We start from the raw sequence: 18,683 nt of genomic DNA, 5'->3' as shown, positions 1-18,683 counted from the left end.
GCCAACGCGGGCCCTGCGCTCAGAGGGTTGCGGGTTCGAGCCCCGGCCCTGCCCAGTGCGTGGCACGGGGATACTGTGTTGGCCTTGGGGTTTAACTCCTCAGCCGGTTGTGGCACCCTGGGCTCGTGTGCATGGACCAGGCTCTGCTCAGAGGTGCCAAGAGACAGGACAAGAGCAACGGGCAGAAACACGGACAGGAAGTTCCACCTAGAGATGAGGAAGAGCTTCTTCACTGTGCAGTCACCCAGCAGCGGAACTGAGACCAGAGAGGCTGTGGAATCTCCCTCACTGGGGATATTCCAGAGCCGTCTGGACACAATCCTGTGCCACATGCTCTGGGAAGACCTTGCTGGAGCAGATGATGCTACTGTGATCCCTTCCAACCTGGCCCATTCTACAATTCTGTGATACATAGAGCAGAGCTGTTCCCCAGACAGAGCCTCAGTGGGGATGGACTCATGAGGACATTTATACGCTTTCAAATTTTATTATATTTTAATAGAGAAATTACTTCCCTGTTCCTTCACAATCTCAGCAGAGCCCCACCACAGACAGCACTGTGATCTCACCCAGAGAATCAGGTGCCTCCTACCAGTGAACAGCAGCTTTTGTAGAACACATGCCTCCCATCTGCCAGGTACTGGTTCTTCTCCTGACGAGGCACTGCTACAAAATTAAGGATCAAGATAAATATCCTGTGGTGAGAGTCATATGCAGGATCCTACTTCCCTCTGAAAATGCCTCACAGTGGTATTTCAGACTAAATATCTCATATATCTTATTTCTGGAGCTCCAATTCACCTGGGAAGGACTAATTAATCTCATCACCTCCAGCACAGCCACACTAATCGCTCACCTTCAGCTGTGAGATGCATTCCTCACATGCTTATTGACTCACTGAGGCAGTACAAACACCTCACCGAGGGGAAGGAAATGGGTTTGATCTGAAGCACAGAGCTCCAAAACCTGCAGCGCTTCTCCAAACCCGCCGAGCCGGGTGCTCAGCGCCCAGAGCAGCACCAGGTCACACCGTGCTCTGAAAGGAGCAGTAATAATGCAGCACAGCCACTCGGCTTTCCTGCCGATCACCCCAAAGGTCTGTTTGCCCAGACTGACAATTTTTAACTCGGAACACCCATGCCAAGCATGCTCCATGCCTCTTTCTTTAAGTCAATATTGCCTCTAACAGGGCACGAGGCTGAGGCACGGCCAGAAGTCGACACCCCGCCCAAAGCAGCTTCCAGAACTTCCGTGAGCTTTTGTCTCAGAGGAGAGACACCACCAGAGCTGCTCGCCACCTCTCCTTTCCCAAGGAATGCTGTGGGTTATCAGCACTTTGGAAACCCCTCCTTTTCCCTTCTCCCCATTCCGGCAGTATGGCTGGCACGGCTGCCCGGGGCCCCGGGGTGAATAGGAAAGGGCGTGGTGGCGGCTGCCACATCGCATGAGCTGCCTGGTGCCCAGAGGTTTGTCCTCTCCCCGCACTCACACCTGGCTCGAACTCCTCCAATCGCTCCCCAAAGCCAGCCAGTGACTGAGCTAAAAATAGAAATGGGACTGAAGGACTCGAGAACTAACCAGAGCCTCCTCGGGGCTGTACAAACACTAATATTTCCCCTTTCTCCCCCATTTCCTGTCTGTATCTATTCCATCTGTCCACATACTCGGCTCACCAGCTCCCCGGCCAGCCGGGTTTGTGCTGCTGGGGATATCAAACCAGTTCCAAGTGTGTCTGAACCATAACTGCCCTCCCAAGGATCATCTGTCCTGCCTCACTGCTGCCTCAGCACTTTCTGTTTGGAGCTGGTCTGCCCTCCCAGCACAGCCCTTCGCACATCGGACAGGTGCAGGCACCAACACGAGGGCACAGGAACCCCCTGAAGAGGAGCTGTGTGCAGTCAGTGGGTAAAAAAACTGCAAACTGCTGCTGATGCAAAGCTTTTTTGCTCACTCTGTGGTCAAAACTGGGATCTCGCTCTTGCTCCCTCCGTGCTAATTCCTCCTGTTTAATAGGAGCCTGCTGGAGACACCCTCTGCTGTCATCTCTCAGGCATTCAGTGGGAACCCGAGGGAGGAGGCTCAGCTTTAAGGAATGCCATGTTTCCCTTACAAACGCAGAAACTTAACTGTCTCCGCCCCAAGGAGCTGTCAGGGAAAGTGTAAAGTTCCCTGTCGAGCTGTTGTTCTTGGCTCGTGCTTCCATCGGAGATGTTGTTCTCGTCACAACTCACTCAGTGCTTTGTACGCGCTCGGTTTGGGGAGAGATCTCTGCCTCCTGCTTGCTCAGCATCAGCTTTTCACAGAGCTGCTGACAGATGAGTCGTGCTCACTGTGCTCTTCTTTCCGTTTGTAAGAAACGCAGGGCAAAAATCAGATTGTGAAGCTCAGCTTATAAACAGGAAACTCATTGTGTGAAATTACTCGACTACAATGAGGACAGCTGGTATTGTACCTTGGCCTCTGAGGCACAGGACACACCACCACCCCTCCTCACCTGGGACTCGGGGCTCTCAGGTTTCTGTACCTGTGGTTTCACACAGCTCTCTGAGGATGCTTCTAGAAGCCCAAGAAGGGGAACAGCTGTCAGGAGCAAGTTGGCAGAATGAGGCTGCACCAGGTACTGGCAGATAAAGCTCTGCTCCTTCAGTTTTATTTACAAAAATAAAGTAATTAACCCCCCCTGTCAAATAGGCCTCTACAGCTATGAAGTGCTTAGGTTTAGAGGCTGTGGGGAACCACCAAGTGTGGCAGAAACAGCATGAACTCACCTTACCCTGCCTCTGCTCTGAGCAACTCCTAACCCAGAGCTCTCAACCCCTGCTACAGTTCCTTTTCCTTTGGGGCTTTGCTGCCAAATCACAGCTGCTCCTGTTTGGGTACCAGGGGCCTCTTCCTGCTGGGACGTGCCACAGGACACACAGTCCCTGTCAGGGCTCCCCCAACACCTGCAGCACCAGACTGAAGACCCAGAGATGCCTTTTTACTGCACCCAAACACTGTCCCCTCGCACAGGAGCTGGTTGTGGGCCCCAACACACACACACTTGAGACCACTACAGACCCTGCCAGTGTACACAAACACCTCAGAACTAATGATGGCCCCTGACACCCCTCTATACACACACACCTGAGCCTGATATGGACCCCAACATCCATTCCTCATACTTGAGACCACTGTAGACCTCAACATCCCGCTCCCCTCCCTACACCTGAGGCTACTACAGCGCTCGGTCCCTCGGCCCCATGAAACCACTGTAGGTCCGGAAGTCCCTCACACACACCTGAACCCGCTGTGGGCCCAACAACCCCCATGCACACCTGAGAGCACTATGGGCCCTAACACCCCTCACGCACACCTGAGCCCCGACACAAACACCCCCAGCCGATGCAGCTGCAGCCGCTAACAGCCCCACACGCACACCCTGATCTCGCCGACCCCACGCCGCGATCCCGCCGTTCCCCCTCCCTCAGAGCCCCCGCTCCCGCCACGGGGCCGCGCAGCCGGCTCAATCGAACGCCGATGGCGCGGGCGGCGCGCTCCGTAAGGCGGCGCAGCTCAGCGGCCCGGCCTGAGCTGCCAGGCGGAGTAGCCGAGCGCCGAGCGGGGCCGGGCAGGAAGCGACGGTGACGGGCACGGCCCGGCGGACACGCTCCGTCCCCCTCTCCTTCTCCTCCTCCTTCTTCTCCTCCTCTCCTCGTCCCTCCCCGCCCGGGCCCCGCGGACGTGGCTCGCTGCCGCCGGCCGGCACCAGGTGAGGCACCAGCAGCGGGAGCGGCGCCGCTGACAGGCGGGTCCCGCCGGGGCGCGGAGGGCAGCGGGCAGCGCTGGGGCTGGCAGCGCGTTTGGGGCTAAAAGAGGCACTTTGCGGAGCGCTCGGTGCCGGCTGTCCCGGGGTGTCTCATGGCGGGGTCCGCCCGGGGCTGCTCGGGGTCGGGGCAGCTCCCGCGGGGCTGCGAGTGTGGGGTGTGAGGGTCTGAGAGAGCCCGGCCGGGGGCAGGACGAGGGCAGCTGCCCCGCACCTCGTGCCGGGGGACCGGGAACAGCCGCTCCTTCTTGCCCTTCTTCCTTCGCTCCCTCGTTCCTTGCCTCTCTGCCGTGTGCCGGGAGCTGTCCCCGCGAGCTCTGTGGAAGTCGGAGCTCCGGCAGAGCAGCCCCGAGCGGACGGGAACGCCCCGGCTGGAGCGTAAGGAGAGGAGGGAGAGCGGCCGCCTGCCGTCACCTGGAGCCGGGCACGGCTCGGGCGCTGCTCCGCTGGGATTGCCCCGAGATCCGTCTGTGAGCTGGAATGTGACCTGGGGAATTCAGGGGAACAGGGAGCTGCGTTTCTGTCAGCTTTGAGCGGAGTTGGAAGCAATGACGTAGGTCTGGTGCGAGCAGATGTCTCTGTCCTTTTAATGACACGGGGAAATGATTTGCTGTAGGTGCTGGATGCCATCGAGCAGCACTCGTACTTGCGTGGGAAGGAGAAGGAAGGAGGACACGAGGCAAGTACTAAGCCTTCAGAATTTTGTTTTATAAATACATCTCCTCGTGTCTCCTCACCCCCCTTCCCCAGGAACGTGAGTGGAATGAATTCCTTAATCCTACAACTACGGTAGTTCTAAACTTCGGTAGCCACTGAGCAGCCCTGGTCGCATCCTGATTTTCCCTGGTCACTTCCTGAGCCTGGGCAGAATTGAGCAGCTCCGTGCTGGGTTTGCTGTCCCCAGCTGGGCTGTTCCCCCCAGGATGGAGGAGAAGCCGGTGGGACACTGCTCTGGGAGGTGTGTGGAATGCTGGGCTTACACAGTCCAGCAGCAGCTCCGTGTTTGTTTAAAAACAGCAAAGCAGGCGGTGCTGATTCTGGCCCTGGTTGTGCCAGAAGGATTTTGAATCCCCCTGCCCATCTTTGTGGCTAGTGATCCACATAAGAAGGTGGAAGCAGTCAGGGTTCTGGATCCATGTGGATACTGTTCCACAGAACACAGGGTGATTTAAAGTTAACTGGGTACAGCAGTGCTGGCCATGGTTTGTGGTGCTTATGTTTTTTGAGAATAAGTCGGCTCCAGTCTGTTCACCAAGGTCTGTTGACATATTTTAGCAAATGTTTAAAATGCTGCAGTGCTGGGAGTGATGCAGCTTGTTTTGCCAGTGGTCATTATTTTGATGCATCCCATACCAGATTTACCAGAGGACACGTGTTGTTGTTTCTGTGTTGATAGTGGATTGTTTGTGAAGAGAGATAATACCCCATGCTAGTCCTCCCTATGAGCTTAAAATTGGGCTATTTCTGGTAGGTAGCTATTTTTGCATTCTCAGGGCTAGTATAACAATATAGGGCATGTTTTAAACGTAAACACCTCTCTGCAATCTCTTTTAACACTGAGCTTCGTACAGATGTTTGATGATTCTTTCATGCACCCGCAGTGAGGCTGCAAACTGTTCCTGTCTAGATAAATGCCTCATTTATCAAATCCAGATTTCTTATTTGCTGTCCAGCTCATCATATAACTTCCTTTGGCATCTGATTTGAGGAAACCTTGAGCTGGGTTGTTTCCATCCACCCTTCTCTGTACGAGGCCTTACAGATTGCAAACTAATTCTTGTTCGTGTGTGTGCATTCCTTACACTGATTCTCTGTGCTTCCCTTTTCCATTGTTGCATCATTATCAGTTAAAAAGGATCTTAGCAAGTCAAAGCTTTTAAAGATGAGATATTTCTACTTGTGTGCGTTCTAAATGTGGCTCTTGCATCAACAGGGTTTTACTGTTAGATTTCTTTTCCATAATGTGTTGCTGGATGGGGGAAACTTTCAGCAGAAATGAGTTCTGTTCCTTCTGAGTAACCTGCTGTCTTCTTTTAAAGGAAAAACCCTGTTTGTATGGATCAGGGCTGGAGTTTGCTGGACTGCTGGGGAGCAGAGGAAGAGCAGGGACAGGACAGTGGTCAGTGAGTTTGGACCAGGAACACAGACTCGTTGTTTTCTCCTCTTACAGGTTTTTGTTCCAGGTTGTTCTGTAGCCTTGTGAGATACATCCAGGTTATGAGAAATGCCAGGGAAGGAGGTGTTTGTGGAACAGTTTAAATTTTATTTATTTGTTGCTTTTTGCACAAAAAAAGGTGTCTAAGGTTAATGTTTTTTAATAGAAAATGCATATTTTGTTTTAAGACAGAGCTCAAAGTCTTTTAACAGGACCCCTCTACAGTTCAGTCACAGCATTTACAGCAAACTAAGTTTGAGTAAAAGTGCAATTTTAGCATCAAAGGTATCGAAGAAGTAGATTTCTATAAAATTCTGTTTCAGCATGTGCTCAGCTTTGTTAATAGACGTGCTTTCACACATCAGAAAAAAATTCAAAAAGTGAACCCAAAAGAGTATTTTGTTTTATGCTTATTATTTTCAATCTACTTCCTCATTTGAAGGTCATTGATTAAACCAGAAGTATCTGATTGCCCTTGGCTGTGTAATAACTGTGATGCAATTGCCTGGTGCCTGCTTGGTCATCAGTTCTTCCAGGGGCAGCTCAGTGAGTTTCCCTGACAGTCTTTTTATCACTCCCTGAAATCACTTTGGCAGCTTTGATTTTCTGAGTGAAGTGTGTTTTGGAAGGTATTGATCTGGTAAATTTAAGGTTCTCTCTGGGTAAGAAGAAGGAAGTCTCCCCTCTGGTTTTTACGTGGGCAGCACAGGTTGTGACTTTTCATTGTGGTTGTGTAGTGGGCATCACTTAAAAGTTATCACTGGCATTGTGTGCTGGGAACTCTCATCTGTGAGAGCCTCAGCTCCTCATTAATGAGGAGGAAAGTTGAAATAGAAATTAAAGTAAATTAATTGGGTGTGGTCACCCATCTCTTGAGCTACTGAAGGATGTTGGATATCCGAATTATTAATGGCACTGTGGCAGCTTCTCAATTGTTATAAAGCCCCACTTCCAGCATTAAAGAGCAGTGTTCCTAACATGACATGTTGCCCTTATTCTGTAGAACTAAACCATGGGAATTCACTTCTAACATCCTGTTGGAAATATGAAAAATACGTATTTTTAAGGATCAGTAGATTTTGCTCTGAGATTCAAGAAATCTGGAGTACTGCTAATATTTGTTTTTAAATTATTTTTTAATTTATTTAAATGAATTAAATACTGAAATTAGTCTGGCTAATAAGTTTGTTCTTATTCAGGATGGCAATGAGCATGTTGGATTTGAGTAGGTTGGAAGATTCCTTGTTTATATACTCTATGTTTGTGTCACAAATCGTTAGTTTAATTTGTAAGGGCAGGGAAATTTCAAATTTAATATAGGGAGCTTACAAAACAAGTTTGTCTGAGTTGCTAATGAACTAGGCACTTATGCCCTTGGACAGGTAATAGCTTGATGTTGATATAATTACTTTTTTTCCCCACCCTGAATATTAGGTCAAACTGGACTCTGGTTGATTTAGAATTTAATGAAGCCAGTCATTCCATGGGAGCGTGTGGTCACTTGTGGTCCCTCCTTGGCTACTAAAGGCTTTCAAATAGGGACATTCTCCCAGCATGGCCTCCATTTGCACCTCTTCCTGCTGTCACTGTTAATTATGATGCTGGATTAATGAAAGCCCAAGAAATTCCTCAAAAGAAGGGCAAATGATGACCTTGGTGTTCCACGAGTTTGATTTGGGATGAGCAGGTTTTGTGCTGCAGGTGACAGTCTTTGGGAAGAGAGAGAGAAAAAGCTGTTTGCACTTCCCTAAGAAAATTGTCACTGTGAGAGTGGAGATGTTAACCCAAAATCCTGGATAAATCATCCACTTCCAGCTGCATTCCCCTGGAGTCTAAAACATGTACATGGGTTTGGTTTGGGTTTCTTACTTTTCTACAAACTACTCCCCAGGATGCTGTGGTGCAGAACCTGGCACTGTGAGGAATGAATCTTGTATTCAATGTATGTATTTCCACATATATCAAGCAGTTTAGGATGAAAGGGGTTGGGACTACCAGATACCATCAACATTTTGTGAGCAGGATGTCATTATTAGACTGGAACTGGTGAATGTGTGCCAAACGTTGTGGCAAGTCTGTTTTTAGAGAGATGCAGACTGTGTTCACTTCCTGCATTAAACCTCATTCTCCTCTAATTTTTATATGTGAGCTGTGATTCTGTTGCACAGAATCTGGCATAATATTGAGCAGATTTATTTAGGGTTGCCCTTGAACATTGTGAGCATTTAAGCCAGATTTACAGGAACACAGTCAGTGATGATTCATGTTGAGATGATGTTTTTCTCCCTTGTAATGGAACATATGGGACTACGTAGCATATGGTACCACTGAAAATTGTTAAATGTGGAGCATTGATTTATTACACAGCAGAAAGGGTTGGGGTTTTCAGTCTAACACTGAGCAGAAAACTTGTAAACGGCTCTGGCTGTTGGTTTGTATTGGGTGCACTACTGTGTTGTGTGGTAATTTCAAAGCATTCTTTTAAACGGCAGCAGAATGCTTCCAAAAGTTGTGTGTCTGCCCTTTTACTATGGTACAGTCTTGCCCTGTGGGATGACAGCTTAAAAAAACCTAAAAAAAATTAAAAATCCTTTTTCTCTCACATGGGAAGCAGAGGTATTAAAATGTGTAAATAGTTTTCTTCCAGTCTTACTATCCAACACACCTTCCTTCTGTGTTTTGTTAGGAGTTTTTTTTTGTCTTTATGTGACTTCTGGAGGGTTGTTTTGTAGTTTTTTTTTTACTGAGGCAGGGAGAGAAAACAAACACACACCTTCGTCCTTGCAGTGCACAAGGGAAAGTGGACTAAGGTGCAGCTGCAGAGAACATAAATTCCAGTCACCTATTTCTTTGTGCTCACCTGTGTTTCTTAACTATTCATATTTGGATGATTGTAATCTCTCCAGAGCAGGCATTGCTTCTGCTCTGGCTCTGCAGGGCTTTGCTGCAGGGTAACTGAAGCTTCCAGCTACTGTGGTCATACAGGTAATTAATGTCTAGTCATAAATGTTCATTGATTAAGTTTCTTCAGAAATTATTTAAGTAAGAATCTTCATTTAAACCTTAGAATGGTGCTTGTGTTTGTCTTTTTTTCTTATGATTCAATTTATCTGTACATCTTAAAGTACTGTTTCAAACAGACTTTATGCTAAGTTTGCTTTTGTTAGGCCAAAAGTACATAATTAAGAAAGAATATATATTGTAAATTTTTGGGGTAAAAATCAGAGGAACCTTTTTTCCTCCTTGATTAGTGACGATCTGCCTCTCAGTTCAGGGTTTGTGTGTCTGCTTATTCTTCCTGGTTCAGGTAAAGTTTGAATATGCTGTGTCCTTTAGAATGACAACAAGTATTTGACATCATTAAAAACTGCTGTTATTTAATAAAAGGAAGTCATATCTACCCTTGAGGGAATTAACTAATGACCTCTTGTTAACCATCGCCTTCAGGATCTTAGATCCTCCCTTCGCTTGCCTCATCCTTAGTCATAGATTGGAAGAGGAAAACAGGCTTTTTTCCCTCCCTCCCAGCTCTTGAGCAGTTTCTCAACTGGAGATGAACTGATGGTTGACCTAAACCCTGTGAGGACACTGAAGTGGGGACCACACTCCCTTTCCCCTTGTGGAACATCCTGCTGGTGTTAAACCTCACACAGCATCTCAATTAGCTCCAATTCCCAGCCTTAGCCTGCACATTAAATATTTTTTTAAAAGCATTAGCCCAAATGAATTCTAATTTCTAGCATTTTTAATCTCAACACTGGTAGTGCTGTCAGTTTTAGCTCTTCAGAAGAGGGGAAAAACATTTCTTATCTGGAAAGTATGCGAGTGGCAGAGCAGATAAGATAATTGAGCCCTAAATGTGAGCTGGGATGGAAACAGGCTCTGTTGAGAGTCAGGTCTCATCCACTGTGCCACTGTCCAGTGGTGCTTTAATGCATAATAATCCAGGGAGTTTGGTCTTCCTGGGCAGGACACAGAGAATTTTATCTCTGCTGCTTTTTCATTAAGAGACACGAGCCTTTAGTTGCAGTGTGGGATGTTCACGTTCCCAGAGTCAGGAGTTTGCTGTCATTTGGGAAACAGACAGCCAAAAATAGGATTTTATGGCTCTCCTGCCTGTAACAACAGTTAACTGCTAAAGTGAGGAATAGAAATAAAAAACCTTCCAATTTGTTGTTCCGCTCAGGCAGCTTTTTCTCAAAATTTCTTGTGTGCTTTTTATCTGTGGTGTCTTTCCTCTGTGGAGGATCCCCACAGAAGATAACAAGTTTTCCATTTCCAGCTCTTCCCTTGGACTGAGAGCTCCTGTTGTGGTTTAGAGGTTTTGTGTTCAGCACTTGGGCATGGCCCACATGGGTGGGAGGGAGAAGCACAGGCACCTAAACCAGAATAAATGAGTACTTTTTGTGCTACACAAAGTCTTGTTTTTCTTGTGTTTGCTTTAACTCTGCTTTTGTAGTTTTCCACTTAGTATCATAGTGTTGCCTTACTAGAAAGTACATTACTTCAAATTAATTTAGACTCTTACAGAATGAGACAGAATAAGAGGGGTTTTTGTTGGAAAAATCAGTATTTGCTTTAGTATTTTGTGGCAGGAATTGTAGCCCAGAAGTTAGATCTGCTGCAGGTATTGAAGCTGTAGTGCAGAAAAAGATCTGCTGCTTTGTAGTGCCATATGGAAATGCCATAAATCAAAATATATCTCACTTAAGCATTTGAGACCTGCAGAAATTACAGTTAAATGTGTGATAATTCAGTCTGAGCAGTTTGAATGATTAACTTGGACAAATGCTCCAGATTTTAGGTGTGTTGGGCACCTTTTCTACGTTACAGTTCTTGTGTCCCAGGGAGATTTTTGCCAGTCTCACTTGGTACCTTAAAGCAGCAGAAAGTTGCTGACTCAGGCTTGTTGTTAATTTGCTTTTTCCTGCCTACCTGAGTATTTTACAGCAACGCTGTTTATATTTTTGGAGCAGTCTGATATTTTTTGATATGCTGAGCCCAAACCAGAGGAGGTAGAACGAGACTGTGGTCTGATCTGTTGGGCAGTTTGTGCTGGATCCAGGCTCTGGGGACATCCAGGGAGGCAGAGGGATGGGATCCCAGTCCCAGTGCTGTGCAAGCTGGTGCTTGGAGCCCCAGGCTACCAGTGCAGCTCTGCTGGTGTTTAAGGTCAACTCCTTGCAAATATTTTAGCAAGGCTTATATTCAAATGCTATTTATAAGACCAGACTAATTTCTTTCCTCCTAATGATGGCCTTTTGGTTGATGACAGGGCTGGAATCTGGAAGATCTGGATTCTGTATGCCACTAGTCACTGTGTATCCACAGGGAAGTTGTTTGCCAGCTTTCTGCCTCACTTTTTATCTCTACTTAAACAAAAAAAAAAATAAAGCTTGACTAATACTTGCCTCACAGGCTGTGAGAGCACAGTTAGCAGCCTCATGCTGTAAGATCTTTGGAAAACACTGTAGGAATTTTCAAGGGGTTTATTATGGTTAAGGTCCTGCAATGAGAGAACTGGTTAAGCCTGGGTTATTGTTAGACCATTCATTAGGGAGCCTTAACAGCTCTGATAGTGGCTGTTCCCTGGCTTCACCTGCAATTACCCTGGGTAGATGCAGGCTGCTGCAATTCCAGAGCTCTGGAGTGGTCTGGAGCAGAACTGGAGCATATGCAGGGATGTTCAAGCCTGCCTTGAGCGTTCACTGCGATTTCACGGCTGGCTTTGCATGCAGGTCATGCCGTAGCCTCAGTGAATTTTGGCAGTTCAGCGTCTTGATGATGACTTATTCTGCCACTAGTGAGCCCTTAGCACCTTCATGCCAAAAGAAATGCTATATAATCAGCTGAGTTTTTCCTGTGTGTCTGCCTAACTCGGAATTTGCCCTGCTTTTGCTTTGTAAATTGAACAATTTTTATTTTTTTTTTAAGGTTTTGTATTCAGATTTAACTGAGGAAAGGCTTTTCTAAAAGGCTGACACGATTTGCTGTATGTTCATTGTTCAGTGTTTTAAAATCTACATGGACAAGTATCCCTGCCTTAAAAAGTGGGGGAAAATCCCAAGCAGAAGGTTTGTATTGAGGCACTGACAATATTGACTAGATGATGATAGAGGTATTCCCAAACATAAAATGGTATTTCATATTTCAGGTATACAGTGGCTTTTCTAAATGTTAGGCCATGGCCCCATATGACGGAAATCACGTGAAGGTAAAAAGTTACTTCATAATATGAAATCCTATTTATTGTATAAGTGTGAGAATTACTTGCAGGGTATAACCAAGATCCTAAAGTTAGAAAAGGAAGCACCAGTTTATATTCATTGTCTACAAATAGACTGTTTCATTAACACAAATGGAGGAGAGTTTGTTTGTTTTTTTCTTCAGGAAGATCATTATTTTGAGTAAACAGAGCAGCACAAGAGAAGCCTTTCTGAGCACCTGGCTTCCAAAGCCATCCAGGGAATTTGTGGTGGGTGTTTAAAAAATAAAGGATTTCAGTTTAAAAAGCGTTTGGCTCCTGGTGACAGGGCCTCCCCATCCAGAGAGCGTTTGCAGCTGCCTGTCAGTGAAGCTGTGGGTGAGAGCCTCGAGGGCGTGGAGAGAGGAAGTCAGAAAACTTTCATATTTATGATCTCTGTCTCTGAACAAAGCTGACGCTTAATTGGTGTCATCATTCATAAATTAGGAACTCTTGCAGAGCAGAGCTGAAAGGCTGAGGGGCAGGATAAAACCCCCTCTGTGTCCTGTGCCTTTGTATTCCAGCAGCTTGGAAATTGTGTCAGAGATGGGATTGTGGAGGTGAGGAGTTCCCACTCGCCCTGGCAGGAGGAACTTCCCAGTGCTGATGCCACAGAAGCACCAGGGTTTGCTGCTGTGTTTGTAGCAGGGGGATGTGGGGCAAAATCTGCCCCCCCAGTTGAGCAGTGAGTGAAGAAACGTTCCAAAGCTCGTTGTCTTAATGATATTAGCACCATGCTCTAACCAACTGAACTAAAAAGCAGGGGATTTAACCAGCAAAGGGCAAAGGCTGGTGCTAGGAGGTGGCCAGGGAGCTGTGTGTGTGTGTGTGTGCGCAGTGGGAAGGTTTTGGTTCCTGTTTGGGGATGTCCACACCCTGCCCAGGCTGCTGTGCCCAGCAGGTATCGTTCCCTCTGGAGCAGGATGGTGCCAGCTCCGTGACCTGGATCCTTCTCCTGGCCTGTGTGGGGGTTTGTTGGTCTTTTTGGTGTCAGGACATCAGTAGAACAAAAATGACTATTTTTAAAATTTTGATTCCATAAACTGTCACGTGGTGTGTTCTGCACTCTCGGGGGATTATCTGTATGCCAAACAGGGGTTTTCTTGTCCAGGCATTTGTGTGCTGCCTTGTTTTTTGGTTAGGTCAGGGGAGAACACTTTGCCTTTTTATTGGGAGCTTGCAAAGATTTTGGGGGATCTTTGCTGCTTTTGTAGGTTACTCTAATGTCGTGGACCACCTTTGAGCGGGATATCCGCACAACTGAGTTTTAGTTTTACATTATCCTACATTTCCTTTTTTTTTTTCCTCTCCTCCCCCCACTATTGCTATCATCCTTTGTGTTCTATGTACTAAAAGTAAAGATCAGCTATGCCTTAAAATGTCCTCCTAAAGAGGTTGCATGTTCAGGGGTTTGATCCCTGTATTGGCATAGGATTGAGATAAATGAATGTGCTAATATTCTAAAGTGAGATTGGATAAAAGAAGAGTTAATGAGACATCTGGGTGGAGGGAGCAAACCTCAAATGAAAATTGCTTTTCTGTTTTACTACAGTCAAAATATTTTGAAATTAAAAGCAAAACAGAAGCTGAGTAAATTGATTTTTATTTTTTTTTTTAACCACTTGTACTTAGAGCTTATTTTATGTAATTACTGGGGCGTGACTTTAAGTTCTGGGCAGAACTTTGTGGCTTGTTAGCATCGGGTTGAGCCTCTGATGTTGCAATGAAGAAGGAAGTGAACGTGTGTCTGCTTGGGGAGGGGAGTGCAAAGCACTTCTGCCTGCCTGCATAAGGTGGGAATTGCAGCTAGCTGGGTATTTTTAGCTTTGGAATACCTGAATGTGAATTTTGGTTTTTTTCTTGTTAGTCAGAGTGGTAAATTAAGCTCTCAGTTACTGTTTTAAAGAGTTTTGGGGTTTTTTTCATACCAAAATACACTAAACACATGAGTTCTTCTCCCCAGTTTTATTCATTAAAGATTTTAAGGGGTTTTTTTAAACCTCCAAAGCTGCAGGACTGGGTGTGAGATATTTCCCAAGTGTCTCTATCTTCTGTTGGTTTTTGCAGCTGTGCATCCATGGGTAAGGACAGAGGCATAACAGGGATTGCAGGGAGAGGTGAGGCTTTATAGATCAACCTCTGTTTCTCCAACTTAATGAAAGAAAAAAAAAAGTAAAAATAATGCATCTGATTTTGTTCTCCCCTTGTAAAAACATGCAGCAATAAGGACTTTTTCCTGTGTTGGAGGGAGAGGCAGAAGATAGCCTCAGTTTCCATCAGTATTTTCCAGTCATTTGCTGTAACAGTGATTCACTTCTGTTCAGTTGTTCATCCTGGCCTGAGGTGAGACATATAGAATGTTTCTATTTTAAGCTCTTCAGCATAATGGATGAATAAATTCACCCTTCCTAGGCTGGTTTTTACCACAGTGGGTGAGCTTTCCTTCCTGGGATCTCTGTTTTGCTGCGCTGGCCTAAAATACTCGCCCTCTGAAAGCTCTTGGTGTGCTGTCAACATCGGTGGAAGAAAATGTTCTGACCATTTTGCTTCAGGGTTGCTGATCTTAAACTTTACTGTTAAAAATAACAAGTTTTCTGAAGGCAAACTATGATGTTTTCCTGGCTCTCTGCCTCTTTCCCCCTATATTGATGTGATTAAATGCCACCAAAACTCAGCAACCCTTAGGTCGAGTGCATAGCCACGTGCATTTGTTGTAGTATTAATAGTGGTTATTCCAGCTTTCTCAAAGAAAATTAAGGGTGTTTTCCTAAATGGAAGTCTTCTGCTTGACACACTAAGTAGCACAGAAGCAGTTTATGTACCAAGGTATAGAATTTTGAGGTTATTTTCATACTTTAAACTGTCTCATGCTGACTCAGTTTGGCTGTAAAAGGCTGAAGTCTTCTCATCTAGAGGAAGTTTTTTTCCTGCTGGTAGAACAGGTGTGTGCTGGAGATCAGTTTTTCTCTATGACCAGAACATTTTTTTATGTTGATCTTGAAGGATCTGCTTTCCCCAAATACCATTTCACTCGCTGAGCTTTGGGATCAGTCTCTTTGCCAGTGTTGATGGTGGCCCTTTCACATTTTTTGTTGAAGAAGCTGCAATGAAGTCTGGAGTATCTGATCTGAAATCAGACAGAGCTGATGGTAAATGCTTTCAATTATGGCTTCAATAAATCCATGCTGCAAGAAAGGACAGGGCTAAAAGGCATTTCCAGGCTGATTGTGGCAGATGTACCTTCAACCTTCTGAATCTCTTGTAGCTTTTCCAGGATATTTCTACAGTAATTGGGGAATATTCCACTGTTTTCAGAAGCAGCTTTAAAATGCTATCCTCCCTCCTAAATTAGATGCCAAATAATGCATTTACTGAATTGAATCAAGAAACCTCTGATGGTTCAAATGGAAATCTTGAGCCCATGTGTAAGGCTGCCAAATTTATCTGCTGAGGCGTGGAACTCAGAGTGAAAGAGCTCTGCTGCCTGTTTTGGGCCTGACTTAAACCCAGATCCCAAACCATACCAGATCACAAATCAAATTTTGCTGTGGAATTAGTTTGAAAAGCTTTTCATGGCTTGTATTTAATTTTAATGATGATACATTTTAATTTGCTGTCAAAAACATGCTTCAGATGAATACAATGCCCTTCTCTTTATGTGCTGGTCATCTTGTTCTTTGTATTTAAAGTGCCTGGGCTCTGTGTCCCTGTTTGGGAAGATAGTGCAGCCTTTTGAAGGACACATTTTCTGTGCCGCCTTTAAAATCTCTCGGGTTTGTTGAGTGTTTGCCTTGGGTTACCCTTCGAGAGATTTACAGGGTGGTTTGTGTTTGTTTTGACTGTTACTTTATCTCACTTTCTCAGTAAGTCCAGTCTCTTCTGGCCATGGGTGATAGGAGGGGAGGATGAGGAAGTTCTGGGAGCCTGTGTTTGGAATGCTGTGCTTCAGGGTGCATGCTTGGATTCTTTTCCTTAGCCTTCGAGTAGATTCTATGATTGGAAGAGCTGTAAAGGTACTGTGATGATGGAAATGAATGAAATGCTTAAATGTCTTAATCATTGAGATGTGAAATGTCCTTTCTGCTTGTACTTCCCTTGGTGTTCCTGTGTATTGGCTAATCTTTGGTGACAAAACACTCCTTGTCCTGCCCTTGCACAGCAAAGGGGCTTCCTCAGCTCATTTATTAATTTTTAAGCTTGATATTGACATTTCACTTCCCGGTTTGGAAGCTGTTTCACACTGCAGACACAGAAGTCAGAGGTCATATTTACAGTGTAGTGGTTGGTTCATATCCCCATGGCAGGCTGGGGGGTGTTTGCCTGTGTGCTATTCTGCACACGCTGTGGGAATTGTTGTGTCTTCCTGAATAACACTCACACAGCAGTAATGGACATAAAATGGGTTTTAAAACACAATACAGAAGTGGCAGTGCTCACATTCAGTTCTTTACCAGAGCTATGAATGATGCAGTGCTGAGAGCTGGTGGTCTGTACATTGAAGGGTTCATGCAGATGCATTTCTGGGTGAGCTGCTGTGGTGTTTAAGAAGCATTTTGAAGCTGTACATGTTTTGTGTGTGTATAGTGGGGTAGCTGAATCATACTCTGTGAAAAAGAGCATTTTAAATCTACGTATTCATCCAGGGCCAGCACAGGTAAAATCTTTTGTTCCTCCTTTTATCCAGGCTAGGTGAGTGCTGAGGTGCAATGTAGGATTCCTGTGAGAATAATTCAGGCTGTGCAATGCTGTGCTGAGCTGTTCCTGCAGTTCATCAGGGCCCCTCAGGGATGCTGTGCTTCATGGGCACTGGCAGCTGAAACTCAAATTGGGGCAGCCAGGTCACTGCACGGATTCTGCAGATGTTCCCAAGGTGGAGCTTCTGGCCATGACTGACCTCGTGTGCCCAGCAGCCCTTATTGCTTGGAGACACTGCTGGATCTTAACCTTGGTTTGGAACATCAGTTCCTGCAGTTCTTGGGAGCAGCAGTGCTTTGCTTGTCTCCATCAAACAGTTAAGCTATTTAGAAGCCACAGTTTTAATCCTTATGGAGAAGGAAATGGGAGTGTTGCAAGCACACCTTATATAATGCACATAATTACTGATATTACCCACGCTCCTCATACTGGTACCGACTCCTGGGCATGCAGCTGGCACTTCCCCAGGAAGATGACACATGACAAATGGGTTATGGCCATTTTGCTGAGCAGGTTTCCTGTAACAGCTGCCCATGAGCTGCTCTTCAGACTCCTGGAGGTCTCTGACAAATCTGGTTTGGTTTGTGTTTCAGCAGCGCTTCCTGTAGGATAACTTAAAATGCATAAGGGCAAATGGAGGCCATTGAATGCACAGGCCTGTCTGTGCTCTTTCCTGTTGCTTCAGGGAATTTGGGTTTGTGTTTTTGGGAAAGCAGGAGGGACCTGGGAATTGAGTAGACTTGTGAACATAGAAGTTTTGGTTATAATACTCTGATTTTGTGTCTTCATCTCCTCTTTGTAGCACTGATTGCAGATAGAAACAAGACACTATATTAATATGATTGTGTGGATCCACGTCTGTGGATTCTGCTTTGGTACTGAATGAGTGCTGCTGTGCAATTGAAGGCCAGTCTGAAAAGGAAGACATTTTGATAAAGTTGATACTTTCCTGCAGAACTAAAACCAGCTATGGATGCGTGCAGCCTAGTCTGTGCCTTACTTTATTGCTGCTAAATGGAGTGATCTGATACTTCAGAACAAACCCTTAATTTAGTGTAAATATTTGCAAAGAATCCAGCTTTACTTTATATCAGATGTTTTCTGAAAAGCCCTTGACCAGAACTTTTCTAAAGAAAATTCAATGTCTGGGGAAAAAAATTGAGTTTAGGTGATGTCTGATGCTGGCAAGGGGAAAGGGTTCTGTGAGTGCTGGGGAAAACTCTGTGTATTAGTAATTCTCTTTGTCCTTCTTGACATACTGCTGCTAATTCATTATAATGACATGGCAGAAATAGGTGCCACTTTTAGCTAACCTAGGTGGAAATGTGGATTTAAGTTCATGCTTGGAGAAATTGATTGTCAGTATAAATATTGCAGATAATTGGGTGGTGTCACAATTCACCTAAAGTTTTGTCTTTAGGGAGCTGAGGATTGGTCTAGGGTTGCAGAGGGGAGCCTGCATGAGTGTGGGGATTCATTCACAGTAAAACCAAACTCTCACTTCTGGATTTATCCCTTTATTGGAATAGCAAATAGTTTTTTGTCCTCAAAAAACACAAGTCCCAGGGCTTGTGACCCTCTTTGCAGTCCCTTCCTTGGTGAAAATTAGTGACTCTTGCTGTTCTGTGTCCATGGTCTTGTGTAAGCAGATATCCTTCCAGTTTCTGGTTTGTGGTGGATTTGTTTTAGGCTCTCTCCATTGATGAATGAGGATGTGACTTTCAGGTATTCAAAAGTGAGGTGGAATTTCTCTTTTGTCCTACTGGATTTTTATCAAGAGTCCT

The 18,683-nt window shown here is 45.5% G+C and overlaps 1 protein-coding gene and 1 long non-coding RNA gene across 6 annotated transcripts in view; one reads left to right on the top strand and one right to left on the bottom strand.

Annotated features, from left to right (window-relative positions):
- Window positions 1-20: 20 nt before the first annotated feature.
- Window positions 21-3,158, bottom strand: LOC148182765 (uncharacterized). Of its 2 annotated transcripts, none has more exons than XR_015774232.1 (4): window positions 2,769-3,158; window positions 2,495-2,580; window positions 570-666; window positions 21-207 (listed from the first exon to the last, which is right to left on the bottom strand). It is a non-coding gene; the product is annotated as an uncharacterized LOC148182765 (long non-coding RNA). The 2 variants fall into 2 exon arrangements; XR_015774231.1 differs by having other exon boundaries at window positions 2,495-2,556.
- A 349-nt stretch (window positions 3,159-3,507) lies between these two features.
- TAOK3 (TAO kinase 3) overlaps window positions 3,508-18,683 on the top strand; it is a 74,119-nt gene continuing 58,943 nt past the window's right edge. For 2 of the 4 annotated variants that reach the window (XM_088064906.1, XM_088064905.1), the window contains exons 1-2: window positions 3,508-3,751; window positions 4,422-4,484. The gene's annotated coding sequence lies outside the window, so the exon portion shown is untranslated. Of the gene's footprint in view, window positions 3,752-4,421; window positions 4,485-16,196; window positions 16,218-18,683 lie in introns of those variants that run through there. The other 2 variants (XM_014253914.2, XM_014253915.2) reach the window with 2 other exon arrangements.

The sequence above is a fragment of the Pseudopodoces humilis genome, chromosome 20, assembly GCF_049639895.1.
Source record: "Pseudopodoces humilis isolate 2021_Gansu_Grassland_sample_001 chromosome 20, ASM4963989v1, whole genome shotgun sequence".
Taxonomy (NCBI): Eukaryota; Metazoa; Chordata; class Aves; order Passeriformes; family Paridae; genus Pseudopodoces; species Pseudopodoces humilis.
The sequence above is the reverse complement of the archived record's forward strand: the minus strand, read 5'-3'. Positions and strand labels throughout refer to the sequence as shown.